The following is a 15,664-nucleotide window of genomic DNA, read 5'->3' on the forward strand; positions in this document are numbered from 1 at the left end:
ACTAAAAATACTAAATTGGTTCAACTTAAAAAATGTAAGTGAAAAACTTACTGTATGTAAAATGGCTTTGACACAATCTACATGGTGTAAAGCACTATAGAAAGTAAAATGACTTGACTTAATGACTCAATGACAAGGTAAACGCCTGAAAGTGTATTCTGCGTCAATTTCCCAGCAAGCATTTTTTTTAAATATGTCTAATAGATGTCTAATAGATGTCTAAACATAGTCGTCTTGGCTAAAACAAGGCTAAATTTGGGCTGTCAGTGAAAATCTAATAGGCTATAAAGAATAGGCCAAAACTAGACCAGTCATCAAAAACAGAAATTAATGACTACATTTTAGCCAAGCTGCCTATGTTTAGATGTCTATTAGACATCTATTAAACACAAAATTGTTTGCTGGGTCACCTCAGTTGTATGAGGTTGTGCCCCACTTGATACACAGTAAAGCGGTGAATTTCCCTCTCCCACTACAAACTAAATAGCCTGTAAATCTAATCATGGGCTTATCCTGCCCTTCTCAATGGCTCCTCTTGTTTCCCACATTGGAGAAGATCGCGCTATGCAACATTTCATCACCATCGCCTCATAAAGACATCAGTCTCCCCCATGATGGCGGGCAGAAGCAGCGCGAGCAGTGAAGCTGTGAGTCATTGCTTATAATCCCAGTGTCTTTATTACAGCGTATGGCAACATTTCCTTCAGCCGGATCAGTTGTCTCTTTCCTGTGGGTGTTGTAATGGAGGCCAAGGGCTCCTGTAGCCGAAGGTGTTGATTTGACGTTAGGTGCGAGTGATACAAGGCATGTGGGGCTGGTCTGAGGACAGAGAGGAGAAACTCCAAAAGCTCTACAGGCGTACATGTCATGCATATTGTAGCTAAGACATGTTGAAAGCATAATAAAAACACCCTGTTACGTGGAGCCACACAGCGGTTCACACTGCCGCAGTGACAATTGTGCAGTTTAAGTTCGTTTAGATGATTTGTAGATCATCGTTTAGTCCTTTTTGTAGATTTTCTCTGATGGTTTTAAACACCTTATTTTACAATAAAATAATGTTTCCATCATAACACACTACCCTTCAAAATGTTAGTGTTAGTAAAGTATTTCTTATGTTTTTGACTTTATGTTCACTAAGGCTTTGATATGTATTTGATTAAAAATACAGTAATCATTTGAAACATTAATTTCCTTCGGCTTAGTCTCTGATTTATCAGACGTCGCCACAGCGGAATGAACCGCCAACTATTCCGGCATATGTTTTACGCAGCGTATGCCCTTCCCATACACACTCATTCACACACTTAAACACTACCAGTGTTGGGGATAACGGATTACAAGTAACACGAGTTACATAATAATATTACTTTTCTAAGTAACGAGTAAAGTAACGCATTACTTTTCAAAACTAAGTAATAATATTTGAGTTACTTTTTAAAAAATGTCATGCGATTTACTTTTTAGTTTAATTAATTCGCTTTTAAAAATTAAATTGCTGAATTAAAAATGATTATAGTCACGTAAAATCCCACACGCAAAGAGAGAATGAATTGGCAAAAAAGAAGATAGCAGAGCCTTACATTTCTGTGATAGAAATATTCTCTTTATTTTGAACACATGGAAGAAAAGGAAAAGAGCATTACCTTAATGGACAGTGATTTTACTTTTCAATTAGACAAAAATTACAAAAGTAGCAAACGTGTTTTATTTAAAGCTAAATGAAGGTTATAGAGTGTGTTGTTAATTGCAGAGCTCCCCGTATTTAAAAAAAAAGAAAAGAAAAATCCTGTAAGTTCTGAAACAGATCAAGCCTCTGCCAGTTCAGAAAAAGTAATGCATTTGCTGTCACTTTTACTAAACTAACTGCATTCTTGATCTATAAAATTAATATGTATTTAAAAAATAGTGTGTAATATGATGATATGTGGGCTGCATGGTGGCACAGTGGGTAGCATATTTGCCTCACAGCAAGAAGGTTGCTGGTTCGAGCCCCAGGTGTGTCAGTTGGTGTTTCTGTGTGGAGTTTGCATGTTCTCCCCCTGTTGGCGTGGGTTTCCTCTGAGTGCTCCGGTTTCTCCCACAAGTCCAAAGACATGCGGTACAGGTGAATTGTGTGTGAATTGGTGTGTATGGATGTTTCCCAGTGATAGGTTGCAGCTGGGAGGGCATCCGCTGCGTAAAACATATGCTGCATAAATTGGCGGTTCATTCCGCTGTGGCGACCCCAGAATGATAAAGGGACAAAGCAGAAAAGAAAATGAATGAATGAATGATGATGTTTATGAAATAACTGGTTATGCTGTTTTTTCTAAACCATAAAATACATTTTAGTTAGCATTATTTATCACCATAATGGTCACATTTTGATTTGAAGAGTAATTAATCTAGATTTCTATCTAGTACACCATTTCTAAGTCATGTTTAATACATCTTTATCTATTTTGAACACTCTCAGAAATACAAATTCGGTCACTAGGGTGGTACCTTTTCAAAGGGTACATTTTTGTTCCTAACATGACTTCAAAGGTACATATTAATACCTAAAATGTACAATTGTGTAGCTCACAGTACCTTTAGTAAACATTAAAAGTACAAATGTGTACCCTAAAGGTACTAATGTCGATCTGTACTGTACAAAAGTGTACCTTTTGACAGATTTTGCACCTGTATTTCTGAGAGTAAAGGATTTATACTGATAAGTGAGTATTACTCTTATAGATTACAAACAAGAAGATTACAAACTCCAGGAAAAAACTGACTTGCAAAAACATGCAAACTTTTAAGGGACGCTGCACAATACAATGTATTGTTCATTTCTGCTGTGTAGGCGAAGTCAGATTCATTGAGAACAAATCTGAATTGATCATAAAAAAGATGTTTTTATTTGCAGGCAGCAAAAGAATAGCTTAGAGTAATTAGTTTACAAAAGGCTTTTTGTTCCTTCCCTCTTTGCGTCTGGAGCGGCTTTCCCCTGCTTTACTACAACAAAGAGGGCTAGAAAAGAAAGTTGGGTGTTTAGGAAGCTGCTGTGCTGTGGCTGATTTAAGTTTCGGCATTTTGCAGATGGCACTGCGGGTGTATTTGCATTGTTAGTGTTTCTGAATCTAATCCCCCATTCTTATGAGGTTACCTGGTTTACAAGCAAGTTTAATAAGGGTTGCCTCACTGTGATCATACGCACACCATAAGCTTCTTTTGTGAGAAATCAAATCAAATAAATAAATAAAAAAAGCTTGTGTAAAGGGAAATAGCTGCGGTGAGACCTTAAAGCCTGGCTGCATATTTTGGTAATCACATACAGTGGCTGGTGGATTTGCACACACTCACAGAAATAGGCTGGTTCAAGCAACCCAAATCTTTAATCCGTTGTTTTAATGAATGCGTTTAAGGAACCACAGTGATGAAATATATCTGTGGCATATAATGCAAACTGTTGCCTTTGTGTCTGCTTATTACATGGACTGGCACACAAAATAATTTTGTGAATGATGGTCATTTGTGAATTGAACTCACCTTTATTTATATGCACTCTTACTGTATATGCACTTACATCCATTTGTAATTTTTTTAATCTATGCTTTATTGTTCATTTTAAATAGATAAACATTCCTGTGCAGAAATTGTTTTAAATTTGTTTTAAAAAAGTTAATCAAAACTAACATTTTAATATGTTATTGTTTAGCTTTGAATGTATAATTTATTTAAATATTTTCTTTTTAAAACACTTTTATGAAGTAAATTATCCAACATGTTCATAGCGCCTCACTTTAAAATAAGCTAATACCGCCATCTAGTGGAAAGCTGAAATATTGCAGGACTCTTCGGCTGTGTACAGCTTCTGCAACGTCGCCCACCACATTCGTCTTCATGATAGACCATAAAACAGATTATTTCTTCCTAGCCATGATAATTTTAGCATTTATCCTGCCAGGACATATAGATGCCATCTAGTACGACCTGCGTGTTCTGTGTAGTCTTCTGCTGTCTTTAGCATGTTTTTAGCACACCTGCTTTTCATGTGGGAAATGGCAGTTGGGATCCTGCTGAGAATATGGTGAGTAGAACAAGAATGATTACTTTGGCTGTGATCCGGATGGCAGTGAGGTTTAAGAGGGTGATAGTAAGACATTTACATTTAGTCATTTGGCGGACGCTTTTGTCCAAGCGACTTACAATTGAGGAGACATTCAGCAAATCAACATGAACAGAAAGTGCTAACTATACAAAGGACCTGTTAGTGATCAGAAAATTAAGTTCTAGAGCAAGGGAGTGCTGTTTTATTATTGAGACGGAAGTGAAGAGTGTTTCTACAGGTGGTTTGTCAAGCCCACTCACCTGTGTGAACCACGCTACCAGCTAGAAGAAGCTGTTGCAGGTAAACCTCACTGATCTCAAGAGATGCTGTCTCTGTTTGGCTTGGACCAAGGTTTGAGTGGCAGCATTCACACATACAGTATTCATATGAATCACACTAATAGAGCAATCACACCGGAGTTCATTTAGAAGCAGACAGAGATCCATATCTTTTTAGAGGTCCCAAACCACTTGCTTTGTGTGCACCAAGCTTCTGATGGCAGTGCTCACACTGATTCAATGAAGCACACCAACAGAGTGTTTCAACTGAACTTGTTCGAATTTTGAGCAGGCACAGAGCTGTCTTAAAGGGATAGTTCACCAATAAAGTAGGTGACTAAAGATGTACAGTAGGTGACTTTTTTTCTTCTTCAGTAGAATGTTAAAGAAGGCTTTTAGCTAAATCCGTGGTCCTTGGTGAATTGTAGAATGCAAGTCAAAGGCCACCCGTTTTTGAGATGAAAAAGAAAAACACAGGCTGAATCAATCGCGTGACTCCTAACGATACACTAAGGCCTTATGAAGGGAAATGATTGGTATGTGCAATAAACAGAACATTATTTACAGTATTATTAATACACAGCCTGGAAAATTTGAGTGTAATGAGCGCATGCTTCTGATCACTTGATGATGTGAGCATGAGTGCGTACTTGGGTAACAGTTCATTTATCACAATAGAGCATCTTGGACAATCAAAGGTAAGAACCATTTTGTGCATCCTCACACTGTTGTCACCTCAGGTCTAAATGTGCACTCATGCATACATCATCAAGTGACCAGAAACTTGCTCTCACTACACTCATGGGCAAATCAAGAAATGTTTGATCAGGCTGTGGATTAAAACGAATAATATTGTAAATAAGGTTCAATTTCTTGCACAACCCAATCGTTTCTCTTCGGTGTATCATCAGTAGCCATGAGGACTGGTTTGGACTTGTTTCTATTTCTCTATATTTATATCTAAAAAAAGGGTGACCATTGGATTACACTGTAGGATTTACCAAAGACCACAGATTCAGATTAAAATATTTTGGGTAAATTATATCTTCAACTCAGTATTGTAAAGAATTAGCATTCATTAAAAAAAGAGTTAAATAAAAAATTATATAATGTGTCAGTCCAACAAATTTTGAGTGTGTCATATCACAGCACTATTATGCTGTTGACAACAGCAAAATGCCTTTACACCTTGACTATGTAATTAGTCCTATTTAAAAACATCCTTTAACCTTCCTGTTGTGTCGTTAAAATCTGACCGATTTACAATTTAAAACATATTGTGTTTTACGTCTGATTTCCTCAAGGCCTTATGATATCCTCCACACTATGCACTTGAACATATAAAAGCAATGATCATCTCTTTCATTGAATTTTGAGTGTTTTAATCAACCGTGTTACATGTGGTGTTCCCGGTCACAAGTGACCACCATAGGAAATGAATGGGTATCCAGACCATATTTATCCCTCAGACAGAAATCATTCCCATACACAGCACCCCAACTCACTCACTCACTCACTCACTCACTCACTCACTCACTCACTCACTCACTCACTCATTTAAGCTGGAACAATGTCTTTTGCAGGTACACATCTCTTTTCCATGCTTATGTGCTGATCCTCCAGCCTGATCTCATGAGGAAACATAACTATTTTACGTTTTGTCAGTTTAGTGGCTAATTCGTACGAGTTCAATTCATACAAATTTCTTTCTTTCTTTCTTTCTTTCTTTCTTTCTTTCTTTCTTTCTTTCTTTCTTTCTTTCTTTCTTTCTTTCTTTCTTTCTTTCTTTCAGCCAATCTCTGGGTCTAGCAGGAGCACGTTTAGCTTAGCATCATTTATTTTATTGAATTAGACCATTACCATCTGACTCAAAAAATGAAAATTTGAGCACACACAGGAAAGTATACAGTTGTGTTTGTGCTTTGTTAAATTGGTAAATCATTCAGATGGCTTAAAATGTAAATTTCTTTGGACAGACCCTGCGATAGTTATTTTAGTGAGCTGTCTATTAGTATTGAAACAAAGTATTTTGATCTGTCATCTGCTCCTTTTGTAAACATTTTCAGTGCCTATTTGTATTTTCACTGCAGTTACTTTATGTTTATTTCTATAAATTCATTATGTTCTTATTGTTCACAGCTAAAGAATGTTGAATAAAAATTTGGTGGTGAAAAAAAGTTTTTTTTTGTGCTAATTTAAGAGCAGTTAAAACAGACCTGTCAATTTTGACCGGGGACACTAAAGTAAGGGGCAGGATCAGGATGTGAACACGACACGAGGGTTAAAGCAAAACAAGACCGAAGCATCGTCTATTCACATGAAGGATTTTGTCGCTCGTTGCGTTATGATCCTCAGTTGCGACCGCGATGACGTCATAATAACGTTGATGAAGAGGATTACCTCACGCATTGCGATTCTGACAAATGGCGTCATAAACACCGGTCTGCTTCTCAACGCGGCACTGATGTCCAATGACAGCTGCTCGCGTGCGTCTGATGCGCGTGGCTCTGAAGCGAGTTCAATGTTTCTGCTGTTGTTCTGTATTAGGAATTCCCTCATATCATCTCTCTGCGAGAGAGGTAAGGCAGCGCGCGAGCTCGAGAACGGAAATATGTGTCTACAACTCTCAGTGCGCGCAAATGCAGTATTTGCAGATATCGGTCATACTGTAATAACAAATACCTAAAATGCATTTAGCATTTATAAATATAAATAGCCTTTATATCCACCTGTGGCGCATTCCAAGGGCAGTCAAGGATGCTTATAAAATGATGAAACATGATTTTATAAGGGATACAAATTTGCGCGCGCTCCCGTGCTACATCGTCCTCGGTCACGGTGACATAATGACCTGAATTTGCGCGTCACTGAGCAGTTCCTGTGTTATCTTTAAAAAAAATTGTTTCTTAGTAACATAGTAGCTTCTTTAAGTCACTGAAAATTGAAAGGAGCTTTAATGTAAACAATTGTTACTGGACTAGGGCCGGAAGCTTAATCTGTATGAGCTTCATTAAACTAATGCCTAATGAAACCTGGTTGTAACCCTATGACAAGGGCAGCAAGGTAGCATTTCCTAAACGGCGTACCGTCCTGTGTGGTGTTACTGTATGTGTCAGAGCAGAACATTATCCTCTTTACCTTTTGACTCATTGTATTGGTTTCCAACGTTGTCGTTGCATTTCATCACTGAAGAAGGTGATACTAAATGGCTTATATGTTATCTGTCGTCTTGCGACATTGATAGCCTGGCTATTTAAGTACTGTAGGTGTTTTAATAGATGAATTAATTTAATCAATTGTGGCTTTAATTGTATTGGGACATAAATTAAAACAGTAGATGTACAATATCAACGCAGTTATTAGAATTCATATGAGAATTATTAAATATTGTGTGTTAGGTAGAGTTGAGGTAGAGACATGACGTGATTTGTATTGTCAGTGGAAGTGATTCTACAAAGCTAGGTGTAAAACTGAGTGAATATTAGTATTGGCTATTAATGTTTGCGCACAAACATTTTCTTTATGCGTTATATAATAATTACGTCAGTGGATATAATGTAACTATTTACAGCTAACAACAAGGCATTAGATTTCTCTTTTCTGAGCAATTGACACATCCGTTTGACCTCTAATTGAAATTTAATCTCCATTGTCAGAGATCACTTCAAAACACATTGCTACTCATTGCTTTTTTTTTTGCTCAATACTTTCGACCTTGGTAAAAAGACTCTTGTTCGGAACATGGTCCAGAGAATGTATCTGACCAGTCAGCACCATATATTATAAAATGATTCTATTATGTTTTTTACACATTCAGCTTCAGTGGGTATTGTTGGAAACAGAATTAAAAGCAGTTATGAACTTGATGAACTTGTGATTTTTTTCAGGTTTTTTATTTTTAATAATTTTGCAACAATTTCAAAAAATCTTTTTTCACATTGTCATTATGGGCTGTTGTGTGTAGAATGTTGAGAAAATAAATGAATTCAATCCATTTTCGAATAAGGCTGTAACATAAAAAATGTGGAAAAAGTTAAGCTCTAGGTATACTTTCCGGATGCACTGTATGCTGTTCTTTACATTCAATATGCTTAATAACAGTAAACAAGTTTAAACAAGACAAGCTGTATATGAATAAAGGGAATATTAGAATATTTACATAAGCACTCTGTTTGTCTTTACAGCTAAAAAGGTTTTTATTTATTTATTTATTTATTTTTGTCTGACGTAAGTGGTGTGACATACAGTAAAAGGCTTTAGCTGCTCCAAGCAAGTCTATCACCAAAATCTCTAAGACCCGAAGTGACAGAAGGGATGGAAATGTTCCTGTCTCCATATTTCAAGGACAGGGCCTGTAGCTGAGCCTTGCCATCACCTACTTCACCAGCTATCACCTCTATTTCCAGTGAGGCTCTCTGAGCTTTGGGTGCGAGTTTCAGTGAAGTGTTGAATGTTTAGTTGGATGGAACAAACCCTGCGATGCAGCGTCACCTTATACAGCCCAGACAGAAACTAGAGCTTATCTATAGAAAGTGTTCCTTCACCTCTGTATCCCTGGCAGCAAAGTGATAGTTTAGCCTTCTGGAACCTGTAAGTTGAGGAGGTATTTCATGTTAGCGCACATACATTGTCTTTGAAGTGCATGAAGTACTGTTGCAATTTAAGTGCATTTTATTCATCTTTTAGCAGATTGTCTCACTCCCAACTTCCAGGTTATTCCTCAGTTGTAATTTTTCAGTAGTGCAGGGTACTCCATTTCTTTCATTTGCTTTCTTTATTTGCTAGATTCAAAGGGCTTTAAATATTTGCATGCATTCATAAAAACATGCAGAACTCCACACCTCCAATGTGATATTGATCGTGACATTGCTTCTGTTGACAATCTTTGTATGTGCTTGTGATTTGAATGTCATGGTGTGGGATGTTCATATCTTTTTGCTTGAATTTCTCATGCAAACAAACATTTTGTATCAGAAGACTTGAAATGTTTGCCATTTTAATATACTGTATAGGCATGGGACGATAATGGGTTTCAAGGTTTACCGCGGTTTGGAAAAGTCAAGGTTTTAAAACTAATGAAGACAGTAGAAGACAATGATTCATTTGATTTATTTAGCCTGACATGTTTATTGATCCAAAATATTTTTAAAGTTAAACAAAATAAAATATATTGTGTTCAATAAAGCTGTATAGCAATATAGTCCGGTAGCTCGACACGTATGTCAGAGCGGAGTTGACTGCGAGGATGGGGTTTGAGTCCTGTGAAGAACGGTTCCAGAAACCAGGTATGACAAAAACAAAAGCTAAAAAAAATAAAATAAACAAGTAAATTCGTTCACAGGGTGAGAACGTAGTAAAATTCAAAAATGTGGTAAAAATCAGGGGGCTTTTTAAAACACTGCAGTTGGGGAGGGTGGGGGGATCGATCGGTTGGTCAGTCAGTCAATCATCAGCGGAGTCGGATGGAACAGGCGCGAATGGCAGTTGCGAGAGAAATTTGAGATCTGAAAAAAGCGCACACAGCCGCTACTGGTATATTCCCAAAAACAAAAACTGCAAAAAAACACGTAGCTCCTAGGATGTATTTTGCTCTGTAGAAACGTATATAGGGGTACGTAATCAGAATGAGCCTGGGTTGAATTTACCATGCCCGTTAAGTTTGTCTGTTGATCCCAAAGTATGTTGAACTTGAAAATAATCCTTATAAGGGTAACCATGTAAAAAAGTCACTCCAACACTATCACAAATAAACATGATTAACCTGTCACGGAGGTGGTACCATTTTAAATAGTAGACTTTTGTACCTAACAGGTCAACATTTGTACCTTAAATGTACATTTTTGTCTTTTTAAGGTACCATGAGGTCTGCATTTGTTTTTAGGCACTGATATATACCTTTTAAAGTACAAATTTGGACTTGTTCATTACAAAAGTGTACATTTTGCATCCCAGTGACTGGTTTTGTTTGCTTTATTCCTGAGAGTGAAGAGGAACTAAATTTGGGCCATACTGTATGTGATGGCTTAGGAGTTACAAATTGTTGGGATTTTCTTTTTCAAAGTGAAAGTCTATAGTACATATTTGTTTCTAAGACAGTAAACTGTGATTAAATAGGACTATTGTAAATTTAAAGCTTCAAAGACGTCAGTTCAAACCATCACCCCTATAATATAATAGATTCAGCTAAAATCTTCCAAATTTGTTTCTCTGCATATTTTCATAAGAAAAGAAAAGGAGGGGTACTCGATTTTAAAGAAAGTTACTTTAACAACATCCTTTCAAAATACAGAAAAATATGATTAATTTCAACCATTTGGAGTGATAAATAAATAAATAAATAAATAAATAAATAAATAAATAAATAAATATGTGTTAGGACATATGTTATTTTATTTTATAAGTTAAGTTAAAGCTAGTAAAAAAAGAAATATTCTGTTCTGCTAATTTTTTGCAAACATTCTCCCATCCTCCCATAATAAAAAAAAAAAAGCAAGCAATGATAATAATAGGGATCCTTGCTATGTTTTAAAAATATTTACAATTTAGCCCATAGACTAATTTACTTTATTTTATATATTATTGTTAATTTTAGTTATTATATTATTACTGTACTTTACATTCACATCCCAGACTGTTTATCCATGAAGCTTGCTGTATCATGATGACTCAGCATAAATGTTTGAGTTCTAAAAAGCACCATAGTTGGGTTATTTGCTAGAATGTTCATCCAATTATATTTTAACTGACAGCTGTTATCAATGTTTATTTATAACATTATCGGCTTTTATTGATCATAAAGAACCTTTAATATACTGTACATAGATTCTTCCTATTGCGCAAAACATGTTTATTATTTGTAAAGTTTCCTTAGTTAAAATGTCCTGTTAGAAACTGAAGTGAAGAATCAGCATATTTAACATAGAAACCACAACCATTTAGTTTGTGATTTTTTTATTTTATTTTATAAAACTGGATTGTGAAAGCCAGTGGGTGACAAATTTTAGTCTGAATGTTTTGCATTATAAGTCAGCTGTTTTGATCAAACACCATGTTTTTAGAAAGAAAACCAATGGATGTGTATGTGTTGTTAATCTTTATTTTAATAGAGATTTTCTTTCTTTAAAGTCTGCATTACCAAGCATTTTGAGTTCTTTGAACGCCTACAAAGATCATCATACCACTACAGTCATGCAAGAAACAGCTGGATCTTCTGTATTGTATTCCCAGTTCATAATTATACTCTAGTAGTGAAGCACTTTGCATTGTTTTGTTTGCCTGATTGTTTCATCGAGTTTTTAAAAATATCTATCCATTATAGACCTAAATAGACATAGTTGTTCTGAATTCCTTTTGTTTAGTTTATGCAGCACTTAAATATGTTCATGAGCAGCATTTATTATGCTTTCAACCTTAGATAGGTTTACACACACACACACACACACACACACACACACACACACACACACACACACACGCGCGCGCACACAGTTGATGATCTGCATAGCCGGCTATAGCAGATTCGCTGAGCTTGGAGAGGAATACATTACTGCAAGCCAAAGCATTGGCAACATCCTGGGCTCACTCCTCCCTTTCTCTCTCTTCTCTGTCTGTCTCTTGCTTTCTCTATCTTACACCTTTCAGACAGGATTCAGCTCAGCCCGTCTGTGTTTTCACAGTGAAAGCCAAGCTGGAGTTATCAGGCAGCAACACAGCCCTACACACCGGTGAGTGTGCATTTCAACTGCAGTATGTCTTTTATTCCATACTGGAGTCTGTAGTCTTTGTGTGTGAATTCTTTTGCTAGTTAATGCCAATATCCTGTGCAGGAAGATGCTCACAGCTCATCTTTAACATATGTCACGTCTGATAATGTTATTTATACACTCCTGTTTTTAGCACTCCGTAGGTAATCACTGTCTACTTTTGCAGAGTTTTGGCTTCAGTTCAAACTCTGCACTGTGATTGGTTCACTGCAGTCATAGGGTTGCTACTGTAGGTGCCTCAAATGTTCAGTTATTCTGTATTTTCAGATGAATTTGAAAGTCCAACTGGGATATTTGGGATTATATGAGGAAAAATAGGTGGATTTGGGGTTTTAAAGTGGTTAAACATCCATCTCATGCCTGTGCTCTATACTGTATGTTCATGAGTTAAAAGAATTGTTCACCCAAAAATGTATTACATTTATTCAAATGTCATGTTGTTTCAAAACTGTATGACTATCTTTCTTGTGTGTATGATAAAAGAATAAATCCTAAAAGGGATTTGTCAGTATAAAGGTATGTATACTTTGTGTTTAACAGAAGTGATACAGGTTTGGAGCGACATAAGGGGTGTACAAGGTGACAATTTATGAGAATAAATGATATTTTTTTCATTTTTAGGTAAACTATCCAATTAAATTTGTTACTGAAGGCAGTTGTTGATAAACAAAACAGCATGTTTTGGATCATCATTCATACTCTACACAGATGAAATCCTCATGAGTCTTTTCTGAAGTCCGATTTATTAGTAATTAAAGAGTCTTATATCTAGAGTACCACTAATGTTTAAAAAAATAAATATATATTATAAAAGGTCAAAATGTCCTAGTATTTTAACTAGTTGCATGACTTTTGTTGTTATGATCACAAAAAAGTAAGGTTGAATAGTACAAATTTTTCCAGCTGGTCTGTCGAAGTAGTCTAACAACACTGGACAATGTCAAAATGATTGATATGGCCAATAAAATTACAATAGTTTATGGTTAACAGGAAAACAGCTGAGGTTCCAATATGAATCGTCAGTTTAAAATTGAAATAGAACATTGTAAGATTCAAGTAGGTAAGTATTTTAACTGTTTTAAGATATTAAATGACTGACTGTAATATCCAATGCAAACTACTTAACTTTTTTTTCTTCAAATTTCGGCTTTTTGAATTGAACATACTGTATGGTATAATTTACATCAATCTTCTAATTCGTACCTGAATATAATGAAACAAGCAACGTTTTGTGTTTTCATCATATTAGGCAAACAATAGGGAATGTGTGCATAGTTTCAAATATTACATGCTATTAATTCAAAATGATCACCTCGCAACTAGATCTAGACCTAGAACTTCCTTTGTATCAATATTTCATAAAACAAACGTTCCCCTCCCAATATTCAAGACATGATCTGGTCTTGCTGTAAATAGCTTGATTTAGAAATTTGTTGTAACCTAATATAACAGTAACACCACTTCAGTTCATTAAGGTGTGGGCTATTTTGACCTGCATTCTTTCTGTCATCTTTAAAATATCATGACTCAAACTAGGATGTAAAAGTTTGCATATCTATACTGAAAGCAAAGTACCGAACTTGAAGGGATAGTTCACCCGAGACCAAAAATTCTAGATATTGCATTTAGAAGGAAGGAAACTATTTAGAAGGTTGTTTAATTATTACATAGTATTTAATGTATTTATGCAAGATTCTTCAAAATATCTTCTTTTGCTTTTAGCAGAAGAAAAAAATCATACAGATTTGTAACATCCTTTGAAGGTGTTTATATCAGACTTGATTTTAGTTTTAATTGAACTGAAATAAATTTTTTATAAACTTTTTAACTGGTTCATTGATAAGAAAGTAGGAACTCCACATTCATACTACAATTAATTTTAATTTCATTTTTTTATGCTGAGGCAATATTCATTGTCCATTATAATATTATAGCTGTTATTCAATCTGATGTTGTGTATGTCACTCACTTTGAATCAAGCACATCTTAATTGACCTTATAATTCAAGAGAAGAAAGCAAATAAAAGTGGTGATCATTTTATACAGTGGTTCAGCAAAGTAGCTAATATTGAACATGTTTGAGTTACATTTTAGATCCAATTTTGTCTGTTTGTTGTCCTGTTTGCCAACTAAAATAGTTCCAAACAAAGCAGAAGCAGAACTTTAATGCTTTTCAGGATCATAAAGACTTGCTTGTCACTGATTGATGGGGACTTGTTGCCAACTACTAGCAGTTTAGTTTCATATTTATTTCTCTATGTCATGCCAAAACCAGAAAAAGTGAATCACAAGACTAAACTCAAGGGGACAAACATAGAAATAGGCGACGCAGTGGCGCAGTAGGTAGTGCTGTCGCCTCACAGCAAGAAGGTCGCTGGTTCGAGCCTCGGCTGGGTCAGTTGGCATTTCTGTGTGGAGTTTGCATGTTCTCCCTGCGTTCGTGTGGGTTTCCTCCGGGTGCTCCAGTTTCCCCCACAGTCCAAAGACCTGCGGTAAACAGGTGAATTGGGTAGGCTAAATTGTCTGTACTGAATGAGTGTGTATGGATGTTTCCCAGGGGTGGGTTGCAGCTGGAAGGGCATCCGCTGCGTAAAAACCTATACTGGATAAGTTGGCAGTTCATTCCACTGTGGCGACCACAGATAAAGGAACTATAGCTGAAAAGAAAATGAGTGAACATATAGAAATAATATTTAGATAGATTTTTTTGGTGAATAATGCACATTTTTACTTTGATTCTGAATAAGTCATGACTTAAAGGTATAGTCTCCCATAAGAACTAAATAATGTTGGAAAAATAGCTATTGATTTTTATAGTATTTGATGTTCCTACTACACTGCAAAACTAGACAGTCAACTTCATCAAATGAAATGAGTGTGGTTAACTCAAAATTGACTGAAATTTAATTCTACTCATTTGAATAGAGTTTTGAATTCAGTGTTGAAAGTAATGAGTTAATTAAATACCTCATTACTTCAACTTAAATGGGGTAAGTTCATAGTACTCATGTAGATTAGTTTTTTTTTACTCAAATGGTTTGTAGCAATCGATTTCCTCTAACGGTTTGAGCTGCCTGGACTTGTTGGGTTTTACAGCACTCAGTTGGTTTGAGATCTCTTCATTTATCAGGTTTTGCTGTGCTCAAATTGCTTCATTTACTCAAATGGAGTAAGTTACCTTAACTTTTTGAGTTTTACTGTGTATGGATGTCAATGGCTGCTATTCCCTAACATTTATCAGAATATCTTGTTTTGTGTTCAATAAGAAAGAAGATCATAAAAAGTTAGAACTGCTTGAGTGTGAGTAAATGGTGAGGAAAGGTTCATTTTTTTTGGGTGAACTATGTTTTATAGCCATCATATTATATTTATATGAGTATGCCTCCTATTAAAAGTGTTTTTAAAAATACACAAGAGACCTTTGTTTTTGGGACTGCAACTATGTTCAAAAGCTCTTTTCAAACATTGCTTAGCTCACCTTTAATGTCTTGCATGGTAAATTCAAGAGGGCTTTCAAGACCAGATGAATGACAGCATTATCAAGT

The 15,664-nt window shown here is 35.7% G+C and overlaps 1 protein-coding gene across 2 annotated transcripts in view; it reads left to right on the forward strand.

The window, feature by feature from the left end:
- Positions 1–6,852: 6,852 nt before the first annotated feature.
- kcnab2b (potassium voltage-gated channel subfamily A regulatory beta subunit 2b) overlaps positions 6,853–15,664 on the forward strand; it is a 125,508-nt gene continuing 116,696 nt past the window's right edge. The window contains exons 1-2 of one of the 2 annotated variants that reach the window (XM_056448823.1): positions 6,853–6,935; positions 11,998–12,080. The gene's annotated coding sequence lies outside the window, so the exon portion shown is untranslated. Of the gene's footprint in view, positions 6,936–11,908; positions 12,081–15,664 lie in introns of those variants that run through there. The other variant, XM_056448822.1, reaches the window with a different exon arrangement.

This window comes from Danio aesculapii, chromosome 23, assembly GCF_903798145.1.
Source record: "Danio aesculapii chromosome 23, fDanAes4.1, whole genome shotgun sequence".
Lineage (NCBI taxonomy): Eukaryota > Metazoa > Chordata > Actinopteri > Cypriniformes > Danionidae > Danio > Danio aesculapii.